Here is a 21,075-nt window from a genome sequence, read left to right on the forward strand (position 1 = left end):
GGCAGAGGGAGAAGGAAAAGCAGACTCCACCCTGACCAGGGAACCTGACATGGGACCCAATCCCAGGACCCTGAGATCATGACCTGAGATCAGATGCTTAACCAACTGAACCACCCAAGTGCCCCAAAAAGAGTTTTAAAGTAAGGTATGTGGGATGTATACTTCAAAAAATTGTACAAGAATGAAAAAGAGACCAGTTCTAGGAAAAGATCATGTTTGTCAACTATTATGGACTGAATTGTGTCCCCTCATGATTCATCTGTTAAAGCCTTAACCTCCCCTCAATCCCCGCAGTACCTCAGAAGGTGAATGTAATTGGAGATATGTACTTTAAAGAGGTGATTAAGTTAAAATGAGGCTATTAGAGTGGGCCCTGATACAATGTGACTGGTGTCCTTGACACTCTGAGAGCCACCACGGTCATGCTTGCCCAGAGAAATGATCATGAGAAGACACAGCAAGAAGGCATCTATCTACAAGCCAAGGAGAGAGGTCTCAAAAGACTTCTAAACCTGCTGACACCTTGATCTCAGACTTGCAGTCTCCAGAATTGTTAGAACGTGAATTTCTGTTGGTTAAGCCACCCACTCTGTGATATTCTGTTATGGCAGCTTAGCAAACTAATATAAAAAGTGTAAATTCATCTCAGGTTTGGAGGAAGAAAATAAAAATTGATGGGAGAGCCAAAGAAAAAGATAGTCGTATTTCATTGAAATACTTTATTTTACTGTAGGTAACACATGCACCCATTACAAAATTCAGAAATTATAAGAAAAATATACAGTAAAAAAGAAATCTTTCTACAAACTCATCCTGAGCCAGGATATCCACTTAATTCCCCTTTCCATTGGTACTCTACACCAGTTTTTCTTTCTTTTATTATTTTTTAAAGATTTTATTTATTTATTTGAGAGAGAGAGAGAGCTGCAGAGGGAGAGAGAGAAGCAGGCTCCCCCACTGAGCAAGGAGCTGGATGCGGGACTCCATCACAGGACCCTGAGATCCTGACCTGAGCTGAAGGCAGACACTTAACTGACTGAGCCACCCAGGTGCCCCAATAAACCAGTTTTTCTAATAGTTTCTAATAGTTATCAAATTTTTTTGAGATTTGTCACATGAAAAGAAAAGCAGTGGTACCTCAACTGCAGCTTTAACTGGCTTTTACCTTTTTATGAGAATGAAGAACACCTTTTCTACTGTGTAAGGCCCATTTGTATTTCTTTTTATGTGAGCTGTCTGTTCATATCTTTTGCTCATGGGTTGATGGTTCTACTTGTTGATTTGTAGGGCATTACATGTTATTTTAAAGTTCAAATCATTATTAGAAAACTGGGTTCTTTTATTATATCAAGAGATGTACAAATTTCCTCTTTCCAAATGCATGTTCAGCTCCTTTCACTTTTTATCGCTTCAAAGTGTGTAATTGTGGTTTTCCTAAAATATGTTGATTTAAATCTCATTTGTTTGTTTTAGCATTGGTGGCTCCTGGGATACTTGTGGCATGACAGAAGCTTGAATTGTGGCCTGCATTGGCTAGTGGTAAGTGAAAAGAAAAATAATTTCAGTTGGTAGGTATATTGTGAAATAATACAGAAAACTACTGATTTTTTTAATGGACTTACTAATATTACTGATGATGAGGATGATGATGATTTGGTGTAAGAAATGACTTCAGACTTGGTAACCTGGTGTTATAAAAAGTATATAACAACTTGAGGAATACTCAAGTTTATACATCAAGACATAGTGGTTTTAAGAAATTATTAGATGATAGAGAAATAAAAACCTGAATTAAACATTCAAAAAACTTTAACATCTTGAATTTGGTGGCAGTAAATTCCTTTATGCATTAAAATACAGATAGTATGCTGTTTTAACATTGTTTTAAAATTATCTGTAAAGTAGTTGTGGCTTTACATTTTTATGTGTTTTAGTTCTACAATTTGAGAATTTTTTTTTTTTTGACTTGGATCTAGTATGGAGTAGTGAAAGATAATAGGTGTTGGAGTTAGACTCACTTGAGTTCAAGTTCTGGTTCCATTTTCTAGCTTGTGTGACCTCGGGCAAGTTATTTAACTTTTCTAAACTTCCTCATCCACAACTGGTATTTACATTATGAGTTTGTGCAAGTTAAATGAAATAGTACACATAAGGCGTTAGCCAAGTGCCTGGCACTTAGCATATGTTTAAATTTTAAAAATTTTCTTAGTATATATTTAGTTTTTGAAGCACATTTTATTTTACTCTAGTGTAAAACATTTTCATGGTGAAAATATCAATGCAAATAGAAAGCAGCTAAATTTGGTTAAATTGGTGGCTACCTTTGTGGATTATTTTGCAAGTAATCCCTCTTACCTTTAAATAAGCTTTTCATTGTGCCTGAAATTATGCCATTAGAGATTTATTCCATTTAATCTCTTCCTTTCCTCTCTTCCCTCCTTCCCTTAGCTCCAGGGCAATTTAGTTCAGTTCAGTTTTTGATTTGAGGAATCTGAACAACATCTGGGTAATGTGTAGATTTCTAGAGAATTTGTGCTGAGACTGTTTCCTTCTTGGTCAAAGTTGGTAGTTTGGCTGTGGCAAACTTGAATTCATGTGGGGGTCCTGGTGCCTTACTAGGGAACAAAGATTGAGAATGACTGGGATTCTTCCAGATTTTGAAAAAGACTCTTGAAATCAATTTCTTTGCAGAAGTGGAGAAATAAACTCTAAAGAGCTAATTCAAATAAGGGTGGTAAGCGTGCCCTGCTAGAAGGTGGAAGTAACTAAAATAGGCGTATGTTTTTCTCTTTTTGGCTTTTATCCAATCCTTTCATAACTCACTTCTGCCAGGGCCTCTTATTTCCTTATATGCAATAAAGATTAATATGTTATATCATACGTTTAAACTTTTCTGGCTTTGTTTTATATTTGGTTTCACATCTGTTTCTTTTAGGGTGAAACTCTCACTTGAAAACGTTAGGAGATACAGTACTTCAGCTCAGGAAGGAAGTCAGACTAGAGTTTTAGGCATTTAGAACTTTAGGCAGAATAAAGTATACAGTAATGCTTAAGAGCATGAACTTTGGAGCTACATTGCTTGGGTTCAAACCCTACCCTTCCAAGTTATTTAACCTCTCTGTACTTTAGTTTTTAATTTGTGAAATGGGAATAGAAGGGATAAGAGTACCTATCTCCCAGGGTTTGGGGAGGATTAAATGAATCAATAAATATAAAGTGCTTAGACCAGTGCCTGACTCATGCTTAACACTCTGTTTGCTTTTGTTTGCATATCACTGTGTGCATTTCTAGTTGTCTTATGTACATATTCCACATCTGTCCCAAGCAATCACAAAGCTTCCATAGACCTAAGACTGCTTTCCAAGTTCCTCTTCCTTTTATAATTTGTACATAAAAAGTGCGCAATATATCTGAGATAATTCTCGAACTCCAGAAAGTCGTTTGCCTTGGTTCACCTGCTAAATAACATGAAGAGTCTTTCTCTTTAAAAATGGTGAGCATTAAACCACTTTTCATTAATATAGTAAGAGACTCAATTGATTCAATGTAGTTTCATTTCATACAATCAAACTCCCGGTATTGATAAGGTTATACAAGTATTGCTCTCTATTCTGAGCGGATTCATTTCACTTCATAGCACCGGTTTGATTCTTTTTGTTAGCGTTGCGTTCTTTTCTGTGCTTCTCTGTCTTCCGTCCTCAGGAAGGCCTTTCATTAACATTCCCTTTACACGAGTAGCAGGTGATTTTTTCAAGCCCGCCCCTGACCTCCACCTTTTGCTCTAGACTCCACCCCCAGCCCGGGGCGGGGGGCGGGGAAAGGGGCGGAGAGGAAAGGGGTGGGACGCCGCAGATTCCTGGGTAGGGCTTCGGTGGCGTGTCGGCGCCATGACGTGTGACGCTACCAGTTGACGCAGTCGCAGTGGCGCCTGGCCCCGGCTGGGACCCCTCCCATCCTTCTCCGCCCCTCTATGTCAGTGGCTAGGGGCCCCGGGCCGCACCTGTGGCAGCTGGCCGGGGTGGCGGAGTTAGAGGGTGTGGACACGGGTAGAGCTTCGCGGGCCGGGTCCGGCTCGGCGCTGCTGCCGCTGCCCGAGGCCTTTGGCGTCCCTCGGAGAGAGGCCGGAGCGGTTCCAGGCCGCCCCGGCGCTCGCCCAGGTGAGGAGACTGGGTCGGACTGGGCAGGGTTAGGGTGAGCAGCAGTTTTCCGTCAGCTCTGGAAGTCAGCCGCGTCGGAGTCTGGAGGTTTGGCTTCATCGCTGCTATCTGTTGCGGTGTCGGCTCATTTCTTAGTTTCTTCTACAGCGTCGGGACCTGTAGACCTGGTGTCGGAGGTCAATGGGAAGGCCTGGAAGGGCCATCGTAATCATATTGTTGGGGGCGCGGACACAGGAGCAGCCTCTGTGGATGGTGATAAGGCGGGTGGGCGGCGCCCACTTGCTGGTGTGTGGACTCCGCGGGCGGGAAGGTCAGTGCACCTGCAGGCTCCGGGCTTTAGCCTTGCCAGCAGCTCTGGGATGCTGCAGACCAGAACTGCTTAACATAGGATCGATTGAGTAAGGGAGGTGGAGCCTTAGAATTCCCCTTTCCAATTCAGGCGTGGAGTGTTTTGTACTCTGAATTGGTGCTTGCCGAGTCCACACTATGGAAGAGTACATTTCAGCGGAAACATTATCTTTTGGTCAAAGGAAGGTGAAGGGAAGTTGATTTTCCTTCTGCATTGTCTCCCACCCACTCCCCCACACCTAACTCCCATCCCCATTGGCCTTAGTTTTGACAGTAGAAAGTTAGGGATAGGGATGCTTGTTAAATGGAAAGAGTTCTTGTAAATTTCCTCCAAAAGGAAATCATGGGTTTTTTTTTTTTTTGACTGTCCAGGCGTGTAAGTTAAGTTTCAACTGATTTCAGGTTGCTGCTTTCACTCTTTGCATGGCATTGAAGCTGATTTATACTAAGTTAACCATAAACATTAAATATAAAAATAGATGAATTAACCAGAATATTTATCTTACATAATTGTTGAATGGTACATATTTCATATGCATGTTCTCTCATTTAGTCATCATAATAATCCTATCATGTAGGGACTATTATTATTATTTCATAGATAAAATGCACAGCCCTAAAAATCAACTTGTCCAAAGTCAAGAAATGTGATTTAAACCAGATAATCTGACTCCAGTTTACAGTCCCTTAATCAGTATGCTTTATCATCTCCCAAGTATCTTAAGAGTTTGCCAGGTGGATTTCGTTTGATAAAAATTGTGCCAGGTGCTTGGACTAGGAAGGAAACTGAGGCATCATTCTTGCCAGCAAAGACCCAACAGTTTGAGAGAACAACTTTTTTAAGACCACCCTTTATGTTTTTTTTAAAGATTTTATATATGTATGTATGTATGTATGTATTTAGAGAGTGCCCCCAGGCGTTGGGGCAGAGGAGAGAGAAAATCCTCAAGCAGATTCTTGAGTGTGGAGCCCAATGGTAGGGCTGATCTCATGAGCCTGAGATCATAACCTGAAACCAAGAGTGAGATGCTTAACAGACTGAACTACCCAGGTGCCCCTTGAGTATGTTTTAAAGGTAGGATTTGACCTCTACAACCCTCTGACTTCCCAAATCATAGGTATAGTGGTTTTGAAACCTTTTAGAATGGTGTAGTTTGGAAACTGCGGTCTTATTCTAGATTTAGAAGTATTTCTTGTTTGGAAACTTTAAAGAAGGAAATGCACTTTTGGAGTAACATTAAAAACTTTCCACATGTGTGCATTCCCATGCATGTAATCAAATAATTTAATCAGAAATGGTGAAAATGCTGGTAAAGCCATACTATCTTGTATATTGGTTAAATTTTGTTCTTTTCAGGTTTGTTAAGATGAAACACTGCAGGTGGACCTTCTGAAGATAAGGAGGAAGAAAAACAACATTGCAGACTCTGAAAAAAAATTGGGTAAATATTTGGCTAAGTTTTAAAAAAATCTAATTTCCAATTAAAGCTGAGATAGAGGAAATCTGACTTTCTGCTTCAGTTGTGTCTTAATCTGCTTAAATGGTCAAGGAGTGGGGGTTTGGGGGGGTGTATAACGTGACTTGCCATTCATTTTACCTGACTTTTGACAATTAAGTCATGTGCTTAGCTTGTGTATTGGCAGGAGAAAGCCAAGGGAAACTTTGGCTTGATTCTTGATCAAGTATCAACACTTTTTCCCTTCTTTTGCTTGCTCATTAATCTGCCCATGTTATAAAGGGTTTTAAAAAGAAATGAGGAAAATTAGTTGACTTTTGGTTTGTTCTTCACAGAATACTGGGTATGATTGAACTCAAGTATATTTTTTACTATGAGTTCTATGGAACATAGTCAAAGACATGGTTAAACATGGTGAAGAAAAACTTAATTCATTTCATCAATATTTATTGAGTACCATATACCATTTCAGACATTATTTCAGGCTTTTAGTATTAAACTAGTGGTCATCATGGCCCTGGAGGGTCTAGAGTAGATAATTTTTTCTAGAAGGTAATATTTTTGTGAAATACCATACCTTTTCTTGAGTTTTATATGCAAAGATGTTTTTTGGTTTATGTAAAAGACTAGGAAAACACCACTACCCATATGGTAAATGTTGGTATTTATAATAAGTCTTTCATAATTTTAGTTAATAAATGAAGGTACTCTGCTAGTGCTACTTGAAGGTACAGTGGGATACTAGGATTTTTATAGACTTCATTTTAGCATACTTTTTTAATGTTAATGATGGTGATAGAATTTCAAAAATTTCATGAGAGGTTAAGAAAATTAACTCTATAATTTGAGAAAATTTCAGGCATTTGTAAATAACGAATAGAAGTGACATGGTCAAGCAACAGTTTGGTGATGAATTGGAGAGCGCTGAACTTGGCAGAGTGGTGATCATTTAGAGGCTATTGTAATAATCCAGGTAGCAGTTGAGAATCAGAAGTACAGCAATGCAGATGGGAATTATGAATGGAGATGGATTAAATAGATGCAAAGGAGATGTGCTGGATAGGATTTAGTGGGCTTGAGGGAAAGTGGAGTCGAAAGTTTCTGGTCTCTATCATGTTCAAGCACATATTAATGTTTAATAAATATTGGAAGGATAATTATATGATATCTGGCTTGGGAAACTGAGTGGATTCTGGGGCCATTTACTATGGCAGAATAGGAAGAACAGTAGATCCGGGAACATGGTTGGAGGAGATCAGTTTGGGGCTGTTGTTATGACGCATCTGTGACTTCCAAGAAATGTCATTAAGAAGTTGTATATATATGGATCTTAGTTAAGAACACGCAGCTGGAGACATAAAATTTGGAGTCTCAGATTATAGGTGCTGGTTAAAAGCAATGGGACTGGATGAGATCACTCGGGGGAAAAAAATGTAGAGTAGAAGAAGAGAAATGAGGATGGTGAATGTTAATAAATCAGATGGTAGGAAAACACACCTCAAAGGAGACGAGTGAGTAGATAAGGAAGCAGGAGAATCACAGAAGTCAATAGAAGAACTGAGTTTGGAGAAAAGGAATAATATTAAGCATCTTTGAGACATCAAATAAAATGAGGACAAGAAAAATATCCATTGGACATGTCAAAAAGTTGTTGACCATGGGGCGCCTGGATGGCTCAGTCGTTAAGCATCTGCCTTCGGCTCAGGTCATGATCCCAGGATTCTGGGATAGAGCCCGCATCAGGCTCCCTGCTGGGCGTGAAGCCTGCTTCTCCCTCTCCCTCTGCCTGCTGCTTCCCCTACTTGTGCTCACTCTCTCTGTCAAATAAATAAATTAAATCTTTAAGAAAAAAAAAAGTTGTTGACCTGAACAAGAACAATTATATATGTGGAGCCAGTTCACACTGGGGAAGAGATAAGAAAATTGAAATAGCTGATATCATTTACTCTTTCAGAAAGTTTGGTTTTAAGTGGAACAGAGGATAGCTAGAGATAAAGAGTTTGGGAGAGAGTTTTTGTTTTCTAAAGATATGAATATGATTTATAATTTTTATTTGCTGAGCATAAAAAACCATCAGAAATAAAATTTGAAGACAGAAGATTGAGGGAGAATAATTAATCACTGACTAAGCTGGAAAGGACAGAATATGAGGATGCAGGTCAAAGGTACTATAGATAGACTTCTGAAACAGAAGGTAAGGAGGCGGTGATAATTATGGATACAGATCCTCCTTTGTAGGAGGCAGGGTAGAGGTTGCTCCACAGAGTCCATGCAGGAGACTCCCACTTACAGTAGAGAGAGGAAATGATTCACTCATATGATAGCAATCTTGGTGTGTTATTACTTCTCATCTTTTGATAAGTTGGAGGAGAATAGAGTGCAGTAGTTTAGCTTAACATGACAGGTATGAACCATTAGGGTAGAGGTAACTTGCAGATATCTTGCAAAATTACTTTTCTCTTACTTTGTATTAGATATCTATTGCTGAGTAACAAATTATACCTGAATTTAGTGGTCTAAAATATTTAGTATCTCAGTTTCTGTGGATCTGGATTTGGGAGTGCATAAACTGGTTCCCTTTGGTCTTAGGGTCTCTCAGGAGGTTGCAGCCAAAATGTTGGCTGTGACTTCAGTCATCTCAACTGTGGCTGAGGGATTTGCTTCCATGATGGCCCACTCGCATGGCTGTTGGCTGGGGGCCTATAAATCCTTAGCATGTGAACCTCTTCAGGGCTTTTTAAGTGTCCTAACAAGGCAGCAGGTTTCCCCTGGAACAGATGATCCAAGAGAGAGCAAGGAGGAAGCTGTGATGCCATTTTTTACTTAGTTACACACCATTGCTTCTGTCATATTCTTTTAGAACTGTGTCTCTTAATTCCAGTCCACACTTGAGAGGGGAATTAATTAAGTTCGACCTCTTGAAGGGAGGAGTATTAAAGAATTTTTGGACATACATCTTTTATCAATTGTCAAGTTCTTTAGGGTCAAATAAGCTCTTTCAAAGTACAAAAATATAGCCTTTATGACGAGGTGAGAGAGAGGTTCTAGAAAAGTGGGGAAGTGGTTAAGTCAGATACGGCTCACTTTGTAATTTGGCCTTCTTTGCTGCATATCAAGCTCCATAATTTGATGTGTTACCACTTAGGGTTATTTAAAGAAAAATGCTTGTTGACCTTTGAGTTAATGGAGGATCCTTTTAGGAGAAAAAAATTCCACAGTGGGCAAAATGTGAATTTTTTATACCAAAATGTGAATTTTGGTAGCATTCATATTAGCTTCTAAACGTAGAACTGGGAGGAAGGAACTCATTTTTCATATAAAGAAACTGAGAACGAAGAGATAATTACTGAGGCCATGTTTTAACCGTGTTTGTGCTTAGCTTTTCAGTGCCATAGTTTTGCATCTGTAGAATGGGGAATTGTAAGTGAGTAGTTACTTGTGACGATTAGATGAGTAAATACACATAAAGTGTTTAGAACAGTGCCTAGCACACAGCAAGCATTGAATAAATGTTATAGCCATTGTTATGGCAGCTGTATTTTTATTATTTTAATGGTGAATTAATACCGTGGAATGCACATTTCAAAGAGTAGTAGAACTCTGACCAAAATGTTTAAAGTTTAAGCTTTAGATTATTGATCTTATTGTACTTTGTCACTTTTTATGTATATGTAAAGTATATTTCTATCTATATCCATTTTTTTCTGTCCATATCTATTTAAAATGCTGTGTCTGATATCAACAGTAGTATTATATAATCATATCCTCATAAAATTCCCTGAAGCAGCCTTTTTTGTTGTTTTATTTACATGAAAGTTCAATTTCAGTTGTAGCAATTCTCAACTCACAGGAATTGGCTATTAAATGGATTTTGTGGGCTCTTTGGGTAACGACATGCTATTAAAAAACATTTTCTTTGTACTTGATATGATGAGAGTTGGTAAACACATGTGGCCAGTTTCTTTCTTCTTCCCACATCCAAAGACCCTATTTTGTTGGGCAAGTAGTTTGAATATGTATTTGGGAGGGTTTTCTCACTGATGTGACATAAGGTATAAGATAGAAACTTAAGAGCCAGATAGGAAAATGGAAATAGTTTTATTACAAAAATCCTATAGAATTTTACTTTGCTGGTGCTTTTTAGTGTTCTACCTTCTGGTGTATTTTTAATCAAAATGAAAGTGATATATTGAATTCTTGATGAAAAGAATTAAAGGCACCTTGCAGGGTGTGTTACTAGTCAGTACAAAAAACGAAGGCAAAACCCCACAACCAGTGTATGGGATGTAGAAGTGGGAGGATTAAACCTTTCACTCAGCAGTTACTGTTATCTCTTTGTATTACTGACCATATCAAGGAGATGTTGAAGGTAATTAGTTCTGGTGGACTATTAAAAGTGGGTTATATTTAAAAATCATGGTTTCTTCTAGATTTGGAGAGGTCGAAGTCAGTTCTTTTTACCCTATTAGTAGATAGGTTTTCTGCAGATTTTTAAGAGGTTTGTTTTTTTAATAAGTGTTTAGGTAAGCCAGCATAAATTTCTGGCTATAGAAGTCAGGTTTCCTAAAGTGCAACATTTTTGTTGAATGATATGATTTCTTAGATGTTAAAAATTCTTCCACACATATTATAAAGAACCATTTTTTGTAGCATAGATTACGATGTTAAAAAGTACATTTGTTTAGTTTGCAGATTTGTAGTGTTGAATTGTCACTCACCATATCTGAATATTTCTTTAGCAATAGTTGCCTGGTGACTAGTGTACTTTGGTGTTTGATCTGCTTCTACGAATCATGCTCACTGGTATTTGTAGAATTATGTTATTCATAGTAATACTTTCTTGACTATTATTTATGCCAACTAATTTTTTTTTGTTGTAAAATTCTGTTACTTAGTTACATATATGTTTTTTTCTTATATATTGTAAGGAATGAGATGCATTTTAGTTATTGTTTACTGGTATGCGTTTTTTTGTTTTTGTTTTTGTTTTTTTTTAGCTTTCACCTTTTTTTGTTGAACTGATTTTTTTTTTTGTAAAGAACATTAATAACAGTAGCTTAGCTACCACTGTTGTAATGTATTTCTTGTCAAGCACTGTACTGTGAGTTTTATATTTGCTTTGTGTTTTTAATGCCTTCAGTATCTCTTCAAGGAAGAGATGGCCATGTGGAAACAGCCTCTGAGATGCAGTAACTTGCTCAAGCTATAGCATGGCTAAGAAAGGAATTAAAGGGATAGAGCAAGCTTTCCATTTCAAATCTGGCTTTAAAACCTATTCTAGTTCCAGGATACCAGATGATTTCTGTTATTTCTGATAGAATGTTATTTTATCACTTAACTCTGTTGGGTTTTAGAGTTAGTTAATAATGAATTGTGTTTGTTGCACATAGAATCCTGGTACTGAAAGGGACCTGGAGGGACTTTTTCTAGGTAGAAAGGATTATATACCTGGTTTGACTTAAGAGGATAATTGTCTGTCTTGTTTGTTTAAATGAACAGAGTAGGACATTATATATTTTCGCTTGATGTGTACAAAGCTGCTGCCCTGGCCAAAACTGTTAAGGAAATTAAGTTTGCTTTTGTTGCCCACCATCTCCTTTTTAAGATTTCCCCCATCTTCAGGAATCTTGGGCCTTTCGGGGTATCCCTGGATCCTGCTTGTTAGTGAGAAAAGTCATCCAATGAATTAATTTACACTAATAACACATGGTAATAATTAATGGTAGCTATTACTGGGATACTTTGCTTTGTATTTTAAGAGAGTATATTGGTTAATACTCCATTTAAAGGAATGGATGGTAGAATTTTAGGCCTTGTATCCTGATGGGTAAAACTTTATAGGCAGAGAGGGCTTTCCAAATCACTATATGTGTGATGGATAATAACAATCATTTTACTATATTCCATTACTATCTTGTAAAATTTACATGTTTATGTGAGATGTTTAATTGCAGTAGGTACTTCTCTATTTATATACTTCATTTGTTTAGCATCATGGAGTTGGAAGGAATATCACAAAGTCATTTGTATTTGGGCATTTGCCTTTAGATTGCTGAGTGGTCAGTGTTCCAAATGAGTAGCTCAAATGTTCTAATCATTCTTGAAACTTCATTTTGTATAAAAATGTTGTGATCTGATTTATGCGTTACTTTTGTTTTGGGATGTCTTTATGCCATAGTAGAGATGAGCAGTCTGTTCAGATAGTTCGTTTGTGTTGGTATTTACTGAGACGTTTGGGTCAATTACCCGGCTTCTTAATTGTAAGGAGGACATAAATAATTTTGAAATTGGCAACTTTACAAAGGTATCTCAAGATAATTTGTTACATATGAGTAGAAACCAAACAGTAGCTGAAAAATCTAAGTATATATTCTACAACAGTTAATGTAGATTAGTAAAATTTTGCCTAAGGGCAAATAATGCAGAAATATTGTAAAGTGCATACTTCACAGAATTTCTAGTATACAGAGTGCTGCTATGTTCTAATAGGTGTTTAATTTTACTTGATGAACAGAATATCAATATTGATGAAGTTCAAAGGGGAACTATAACGTCGATTTTCCAACTCTTAAAACCCATAAAATTTCTTTTATAGAAAAGGAACTGTAATTAAATCCAAAGAACTTTAATATAATGGTCTAAATATATGTGAACACCTTTTATCAAAAGAATTGTGACTTCATTGTTGTGTGAGAGATTTGAGAATGATTAAACTTTTTTCACATTTTTGTTGTATTTGGAATTGGGTTATTAAAAAGTTGAATATCCTCTTCTTAAATTCAAGCAAATGAAAACCAGATTTTCTTGAGAGTGAAAAAGATCATTTTGGAATCTCTTTGGCCCTGGGTACATTGGGAATACCTACTTATTTTTGGCAATAGTTCATAATTATGTACTTTTTATAATGATGCATTTATTTCATTTCTGAAATGAGTATTAAGAGATGGCTATATACAGGAACTTGGTTGATTATGGCACTTAAATGAGTAGGGCAAACTCATCCTTAAGAATGGCTGTCTAGTGGGGGGGCAGACTTCTAAAGTGATAATTACAATATGATATGATAACTGCTAAGATACTGGTAGTCATTCAAATAGCCTTTCTTTAGCATTTTCTGTATTACCAGATATCCTACTGAAGATTATTGTAAATATTCCAAATCTTAAACTTAGTACTCAGAACTCCTTAGAGGTATTGTGGAATTTTTTAAAAAAGATTTTATTTATTTATTTGATAGTAGAGAGAGAGAGAGAGAGAGAGAGCATGTGCTGGGGGTTGGAGGGGCAATGGGAGGGAGAAGCAGACTCTTGGCTGATCAGGGAGCCTGATGAGGGGGTCAATCCCAGGACACCGGGATCATGACCTGAGCTGAAGGCAGACACCCAGCTGACTGAGCCATCCAGGTGCCCCAAAGGTTTTATTTTTATTTGAGAGTGAGAGGGAGAGAGAGAGAGAGGGAGATAGATCAGGAGCAGGGGGGGAGGGGTAGAGGGAGAAGCAGACTCCCCACTGAGCAAGGAGTCTGATGTGGGACTTGATCCCAGGACCCTGGGGTATGACCTGAGCCAGAGGCAGATGCTTAACCTACTGAGCGACCCAGGTGCCTGCTGTATTGTAGAACTTTTAAGCTCAATAAATATTTATTGAATGAACAAGCAAAAAAATAGGCCTGCATTACCATGCAACTGTCTTAAGTATGTTGCTCCAAAAAATCAAAATCAAATATATACTTACCATGACGGTTCTAGAGAAAACTCTGGTTCTTCACAGGTCTTCTCACATCATAGGTAATATTATAGAGACTTATTCCAGTTTAAACCTGATATAGGAAAACCTTCTTTCTGAAATCCTCTGTCAAATTATGGGGTGATACCTCTTTTAGAGGAGTCATGCAGCCCTGGAAGAAGGTTAACCAGTGCAGTGAGGTTTTCTTGAGAAGGTGTGGGCAGGGGCACAGATCATCCAGTTCCCGCACTCCCCTTTTCTGAGGTAATCAAATAATTATTGCTGAGGTAGAGTGAAGTTGGGGGACGTGAGATAAGCTGTGGTGAAGAAGGCCCTCTCATCCATATTTCCTTTCACCTACCACCCCAGGGCCATTCTTCTGACAGTCGTTATAAACACAAATTAAAGACGAAGAAAAATAGAAGAGGAACAGGAACTGTAGAAGTAATGGGATTGGAGCCAAAAAACTGGGAGTAATAAATAAATAAATAAATAAAAAAGAAAAAAATGGAATGGAGTAGAAGAGGTTTTAGATAAATATGAATTTGACTTTTTCAAAAATACACAGAAGCCATCAGATTCTCTCATCTTTCTGTTACCAAATCTCTCCATATCTGGGTCTTTCCTTTCCTCTGTCTTCCTGTTCAGATGAAGGAAATTTTTCTCTTTCTGTCAAAACCCAGTTCCAAAACCCAGCATATATATGCCCTGAATTAAAGCAAACTTTAAAAAAAATACTAAATATTTAGTACTGTGTCCTTTAAATCATATGATTTCATATCTCTTTAAAGTACAGAATCTTTTTTCATGTAAAAGAAAACTGTTCTCAGATTTAATGGGACTGGTAACAAGTAAGAAAAATAGTGCCTTAGTTTGGATTTCCTCAGAAACAAGTTTAACTTGGGTAAGGATTCAAGTACAGGTAGTTTATTTGGAAAGTGATAGTAGCAAACACTGGTAGGGGATGGGGAAGTAAGAAAGGAAAGGGGCTGAAGTCAATAAAGAACATTATCCTAGCAGTTACCACTGTGAGCATCTGGAGCTCACTACCATTGGTGAACTCTCAGAGACCAAATTAAATGCTATTCAGAGTTATCCCAAACTCAGAGCAAGGAAGCTGGAGGTGTTCATCCAACACTTCCCTAGCCATCATTGACATTAACTCTGGCATTTCTGGCTTGTCCTAATTATAAGCTGAGATGTTTCTGCGGTCAAAAAGCAGTCCTCAGTAAGATGTTACAGATGTTCAAAATGAGCAGTCTTCTTGTGTAGAGGTGAATGCCAACAGTATATGGGTAAGACACTAAAGCATTGATTGCCATTAACAGACGTTTATACAGTGCATTATTTACTACGTGCTGAGTGCTATTCTAAATGTTTTACACATATGAATTCATCAATTCTCACTATTCAGCTCTATGATGTAGGTACTGTTAGTGTTCTTGTTTTACAGATGAGGGAATAGAGCACAGAGAGGTTAGGTAACTTGCCCGTGGTCACACAGCTATAATGTTAGAATTGTTAGTTCTAACTTACGTGGTCAGTATAGAAGCTATTCTTAATCCATGTAATGGCCTGTTTCTGGAACAATACAGTTTGAAGCAGGATTTCTTTTTTCTTTTCTTTCCTTTTCTTTTCCTTTCCTTTCCTTTCCTTTCCTTTCCTTTCCTTTCCTTTCCTTTCCTTTCCTTTCCTTTCCTTTCTTTTCTTTTGTAGGCTCCATGCCCAGAAGGAGCCCAACACAGGGCTTGAACTCCAACTCATGACCCTGAGATCAAGACCTAAGCTGAGACCAAGAGTTGGGTGCTTAATCAGCTGAGCCACCCAGGTGCCCGCCCCCCCGACTTTTTTTTTTTTTTTTTTAGGATTTTTAAAAAAGATTTATTTATTTATTTGAGAAAGAGAGAGAGCGTGAGCTCATAAATGGGGCTGGGGGGGAGCAGAGGGAGAGGGACAAGCAGACTCTGTGCTGAGCGTGGAGCCCAACATGGGGCTCAATCCCAGGACTCTGAGATCATGACCTGAGCCAAGGTGAAGAGCCAGACACTTAACTGATTGAGCCACCCAGGTGCTCCTTTTCTAGGCTCTTTTGACTTTACTGTTTTTCTTTGATAACTGTCTCCTCCTTCTCCCTTGCCCAATCTCTTTCCTTTTAGTGTTCTTTACCTTCCTTGATGGCAGCTTACCTGCTGCCCTTTTCTAGAACAGTATAGCTATTCTTCCTTCTATTTTTACATTCAAGGCTATCAAATCAAGTAATTCTTTCAAAGACGTTAACTGATTTTTCTGATGTGGTAAAGTTTGAGTTTGATATTGCTTAGTATTTGCATTTAAATTTTTTAAAAAGATAAGCATTTAAAAACTGAAGAAAGACATGATGGTAGAATGACAGATGACTGAGTTGTTATTTTTGGGTTGGGAGACACCTATTCCTTGGCCATATTTGTAAGGAGAGGCCATGAGATATGTGCTTGAGTAAGAAGAGCCTCTTTCTAACCTGTCATTTCCTGTCTTCCAGCCACCACTCTCCCTTTTTCTTTTTAAATTATGGAAGTATTATATGCCAATTGTAAAACATTTAAGCAATACCTAAGTATCAAGAATAAAAGTGAAAGTCCTGCTTCACTGATTCTTTTCCTTTCCCCCAGATCTTTCTCATTGCTCTCTCTAGAGGTAACCATTCATGGCTTTGCTAGTGTTTTTGCAAATTAAAAGAAGTTTACACAGACACACACACACTTCCTGTATGTGAACATGTATACATGTTGTGTATATGTAGGATGTATACATGTAGCATACATAATAGTCTTTTTTCTTTTGAACATAGGTGGAATACTATACATTTTGGTTCTCAATTCGCTTTTTCCCTGCCAACATTACATATTTCCTGGACATTTCTCTGTATCGGCCCATATAGAGCCATCTCATTCTTTTAGAAAGGTTGCATATTATTTCCCAGTAAAGTATACCATAATTTATTTAACTGTTTTCCTATTAATTGACATTTTTTTCAAATTCCCCAGTATACTATATAATGCTGTAGTGATTGTTCTTGAAAAACATCTTTTGGTGCCTGAGTATTTCTGATAAAGTCCTAGAACTGATATATCCAAGTTAAAACATACACATTTTTATAGTATCTGATAAATTATTCTTCCCAGAGATAGTTTATGCCTATCAACTATGTATGAGTGCCCATTTAATTAGGAACTTTGATAAATCTCTGGTTTGTGCTATGTTTGCTTGAACTATTTCACATTTTCATGCTTTTCTTTGTATGTCATCACTAAAATAATAATTGCCACAATTTCTATTCTAATGTGGACAGCAGTTTTGAAGTAAAAATGATGGACTTCAGGAAAAATGAAGAGAATATGGATGAATCATGAAAATATTGAGAGGGCTTGTGTTGAAACATGTAGATCAGTGTTATTTTCTTATGTACTAGATAAAAATACTATTTAAAAATGATGTAATACTTGAAAACAGTGGCTGTGTTCAAGGCACTGTCACCAGTATTGTGGATACAAAGATGAATAAAACAATCTTTATTGGTCATAATTTATCAGAAGAGAGAGGCACATAGATTAGGTTCAGTTTATGCATCTTTGCTGGTAATATCATAGAAGTGAGGCTGTGTTCTTCTATGAAGATGGTAGCTACATTTGTGGTGAGCATAGCATAAGCCCTGGAGAAGTGGAGCCACTGTGTTGTACACCTGAAGTGAACGTGACATTGTGTGTCAACTATAATCAAATAAAAAATTTTAAAAAGGAGTGCACAATTCTGATTTATCTTAATATTGATAGTGTTTACTTTCTTTGATCCTTAATTAAAATTCACAAAGTTCCTCTTTCCCCCTTTGTCATTAATAATTATTTTGAGGGGAGTTATTTTGAGATGATATGAGAATCCTGTTGCTTATCAAAATTTAATTATTTATATTGGTATGGACTCATAGGTTCTTTTTATTAAATGGGTTGTAATCTATTACTGTTTATTTTGATGCTTAAATTGCCCCAGATTTTGCCACTGGGAGCCTCTTCAGGCTGGTTTCTGTGTCCTTTTGACATGTTCCCGTCATTCAAGTATTTCTTTCCATTCTGGAAAACACGCGGCTCATCTTGACTTTCCTTGCTCTATTTGTGGAATCAGCCATTTCTTCAAGGAGCCCTGTTTCCTCTTGATAGAAAATGGTTTTTAAGAGCAAGTTCTCTATTCATTTTAATTGCAGTGCTGCTGCTCTCAGACCTATTAGTGAGCATATGTGTTAACATACATACACGTGTTTGTAGCCATATTTGTTCCCATCTTAACTTACATTGAAATCTATACCTCCAGTTCTTATCAAACACCACAAGATTAATTCTAATATTCTTCATTTATATAGCCTCCAACAGTGAGAAAACTGACTTTTATTATCCTTAATATATTTACTTAATTGATCCCCTCCCCTGTACCCTGCAAGGGCTGTTTTACTAGGTGTGTGTCCTCCTTATCCTGCTCCCACATCAACACACTACTCCAGATTGCCCTCCTGCATGGAAGCCCTATTTATCTCTGTGGGGTCTGATGTCTCCCTCTTGGGTTCTGACACCCCGCATCAGGCAACCTCCCTGCTCGGGCTCCAACGCCTTAAGCTGGTCTCCTTCTTCAGCCTCTTCCCCCTACCATTGATGCTGTCTTCCTTCCACTCAGACTCTAGCACCCTGTGCCTGACCTCTTCCCTACAAGTATGGTCTCCTCATCCTGCTGTGGCTTTGATCCCCTGAAACACTGCCAGTGTTTCACTAGCCTCTTCATCACATAAATAGATACTTAATATTATTGGACTCTGATATCCCCCTATGCCACTGAGACTCCTGTCTTTTCCCCAAATGCAGATGCTTACCTCACTGTGCTTTACCTTATGGATTTTAGACTGAACTACTGAGGAAGAGAAAACAACCAATTTGTTATTCCATCATTTGCTTCATGAAGAATATGCAGTAGGTTCTTATATCAGTGTCTAGTTCCTCTCCATTAAGGAATTCATGGTGTATCATGGTGTACCATGCTTAGTGTGACTAAGCATATAGCCCTAGTTCAGTCTGGATTCTCTGTGTCCATTGCTGCTTTGACTTATTTCCTTTTCATCAGAATGTCTCCTTCTTACTTAGGGCCTTTATTAAGTCTTAGCCTTTACTTCTGTACTTACTCTAAATGTTTTAACTATCGAACCTTTATCTGTTGATATCTCTTAAAGGTTTTGCATTAACTAATAATTGGAAAAGTGTTGGTTAAATCTGTGTGATACTGCAATTTTCTGTCTTTGCAACCTGAACACCCTCTTTCTCATTCTCTTTGGCTGTGGGTTGTTATAGAAGTTAGTGGTAGAAATTTTGGATGAGATCTTTAGGTCCTTTTGGTGGATAGATCACTTCCCCTTGGATTTGGCTCAAAACAGATTACCTTTTTATATGGAAACCTGAATGCCAGGATACATCCCTCATGAAACATCCCCAGGAGTTAGTAGGTGATCTTTTCATCAGCAGGGGTGTGTGGGTGTACTATAAAATCGTAACAATAAATATGAAATAGGCACAGATGTTACTTTGTAGCAGATAAGCTATTATTTTTGGTTTTGAATATAAGCCTTTTCAGTGTTTTCTTCCTTTTAAAATTTGTATTTATCTTATTTTTTTTAGTTTAAAACAAAAAAGAAAGAAAGAAAAGCTCATGTTGTAAAGTTAGCCCCCAAATTATAAGTTGCCAGTTGACAGATTTTTCAAAGCTTTGAAAAGCATGAGAACACTTTTTTCTAGTTTTGAGGTATAGTTAGCATATAATATTAGTTAAGAGGCATGACATGGTTTGATATAAATATATATTGCAAAATGATTACCACAGTAACTGCCATCACCTCACATAGTGATAACTTTTCTGATGAGAACTTTTAAGATCTATTCTCTTAGCAACTTTCAAGTATATAATACAGTATTGTTAACTGTAGTCACCATGATGTACATTATATCCCCAGAACTTATTATCTCATAGCTGGAAGTTTGTACCCTACCTCCCACGGGGTCACTACCAACCTGTTCACTATGAGAACATTTTTTACTCATTTTCTAAACTGTAGGGGAAAGAAAGATTATTGAAAAATGAAAACATTTAAATTTTTTTCCTAGTTCTTTTACCCTTAGGTTTCCCTATCACTATTACTAATAAACCTTTTGTTATTGAGCTTTATCTTTTTTTTTTAAAGAGATGTTTAACTTGCCTCTGAATTGATAACGTTTCAACAATTTAGAAATATGAAACATTGTAATCTGGCAATGTTGCCTAACCCACTTTTTAAACCTGTTTTGTGACCTCTGAAGATAGGACTCTGGTGAGTAAGATAGGTTCTCTGGTGAGAACATTTTCAGGAAGTTGACAAGTCAACTGTACTGAATTTCACCTAGAAAGTTGTCCTCACTTATGCTTCCTGTTTTAAAATCTGTTTTTCTAGTTTTCTGTAAAATCACCTATTATTTGGCCTTAAATGATCATTAACCATGTAGCTCTCTTTGTGATTAAGGCTGTTTGTTGTTGTTGTTGTTTAGTTTTGCTTTACCTTTTCCTGATTTATCACAAGATAATTTTTTATAGGTAGGTTGGGTTAGTCATGTTAATGCTGTATTAACATGAGGGATAATTTTTTAAAAAAGATTTTATTTATTTAAGAGAGAGAACACACAGAAGGAGAGGGAGAAGCAGACTCCCCATTGAGCAGGGAGCCCGATGCGGGGCTCGATCCCAGGACCCTGGGATCATGACTCGAGATGAAGGCAGACGCTTAACCGACTGAGCCACCCAGGTGCCGCGACATGAGGGATAATTTTTAACAGAGGGATAATTTTCCTGTTCCTTCAATCATAAAATAAGAACTTTTATTCCTCACTTTTTACTCATTTTCAGTTTATCTAACTCTTTCTCAATACATCTAAATATTCATACTTAACCGGCTGAAGTGCATATACATATACACACTCACACACACATACATTCTTCACATGTCTGGTCACAATTTGACATGTAATCATTGTAATTCATCCTGACCATCTGATAGGAGGAGATCTGCTTACTGTCCAAACTCAGAGTGAGTCCTAAGTAGGAAGATGTTTCCCCATGGAACAATGGGAAAAGAGCTGTTGGAGGTTAAGTAGGACTAATATAAGTTAATACGTAAATACAACACTTAGTGGCAGCTTTTGAGACAAGTGTAGATGAATTTGTCTAATACAGATCATTAATACTTCCTTCTATTGTTGAGATAAATGTCTTTGATTAAATTTAGTAATTATGTCCCTCATATTTGGAACCAGAGTTTGGTAACTGAACCCAGGTCTCTATTCAATTCTTAG

The 21,075-nt window shown here is 37.4% G+C and overlaps 1 protein-coding gene across 1 annotated transcript in view; it reads left to right on the top strand.

Moving 5' to 3' along the window:
- The first annotated feature begins 3,891 nt into the window (after positions 1-3,891).
- KIAA1109 (KIAA1109 ortholog) overlaps positions 3,892-21,075 on the top strand; it is a 198,170-nt gene continuing 180,986 nt past the window's right edge. The window contains exons 1-2 of the mRNA XM_040626286.1: positions 3,892-4,157; positions 5,863-5,947. The gene's annotated coding sequence lies outside the window, so the exon portion shown is untranslated. The remainder of the gene's footprint in view (positions 4,158-5,862; positions 5,948-21,075) is intronic.

Source organism: Ursus maritimus, unplaced genomic scaffold (assembly GCF_017311325.1).
Source record: "Ursus maritimus isolate PB19 unplaced genomic scaffold, ASM1731132v1 scaffold_11, whole genome shotgun sequence".
Lineage (NCBI taxonomy): Eukaryota > Metazoa > Chordata > Mammalia > Carnivora > Ursidae > Ursus > Ursus maritimus.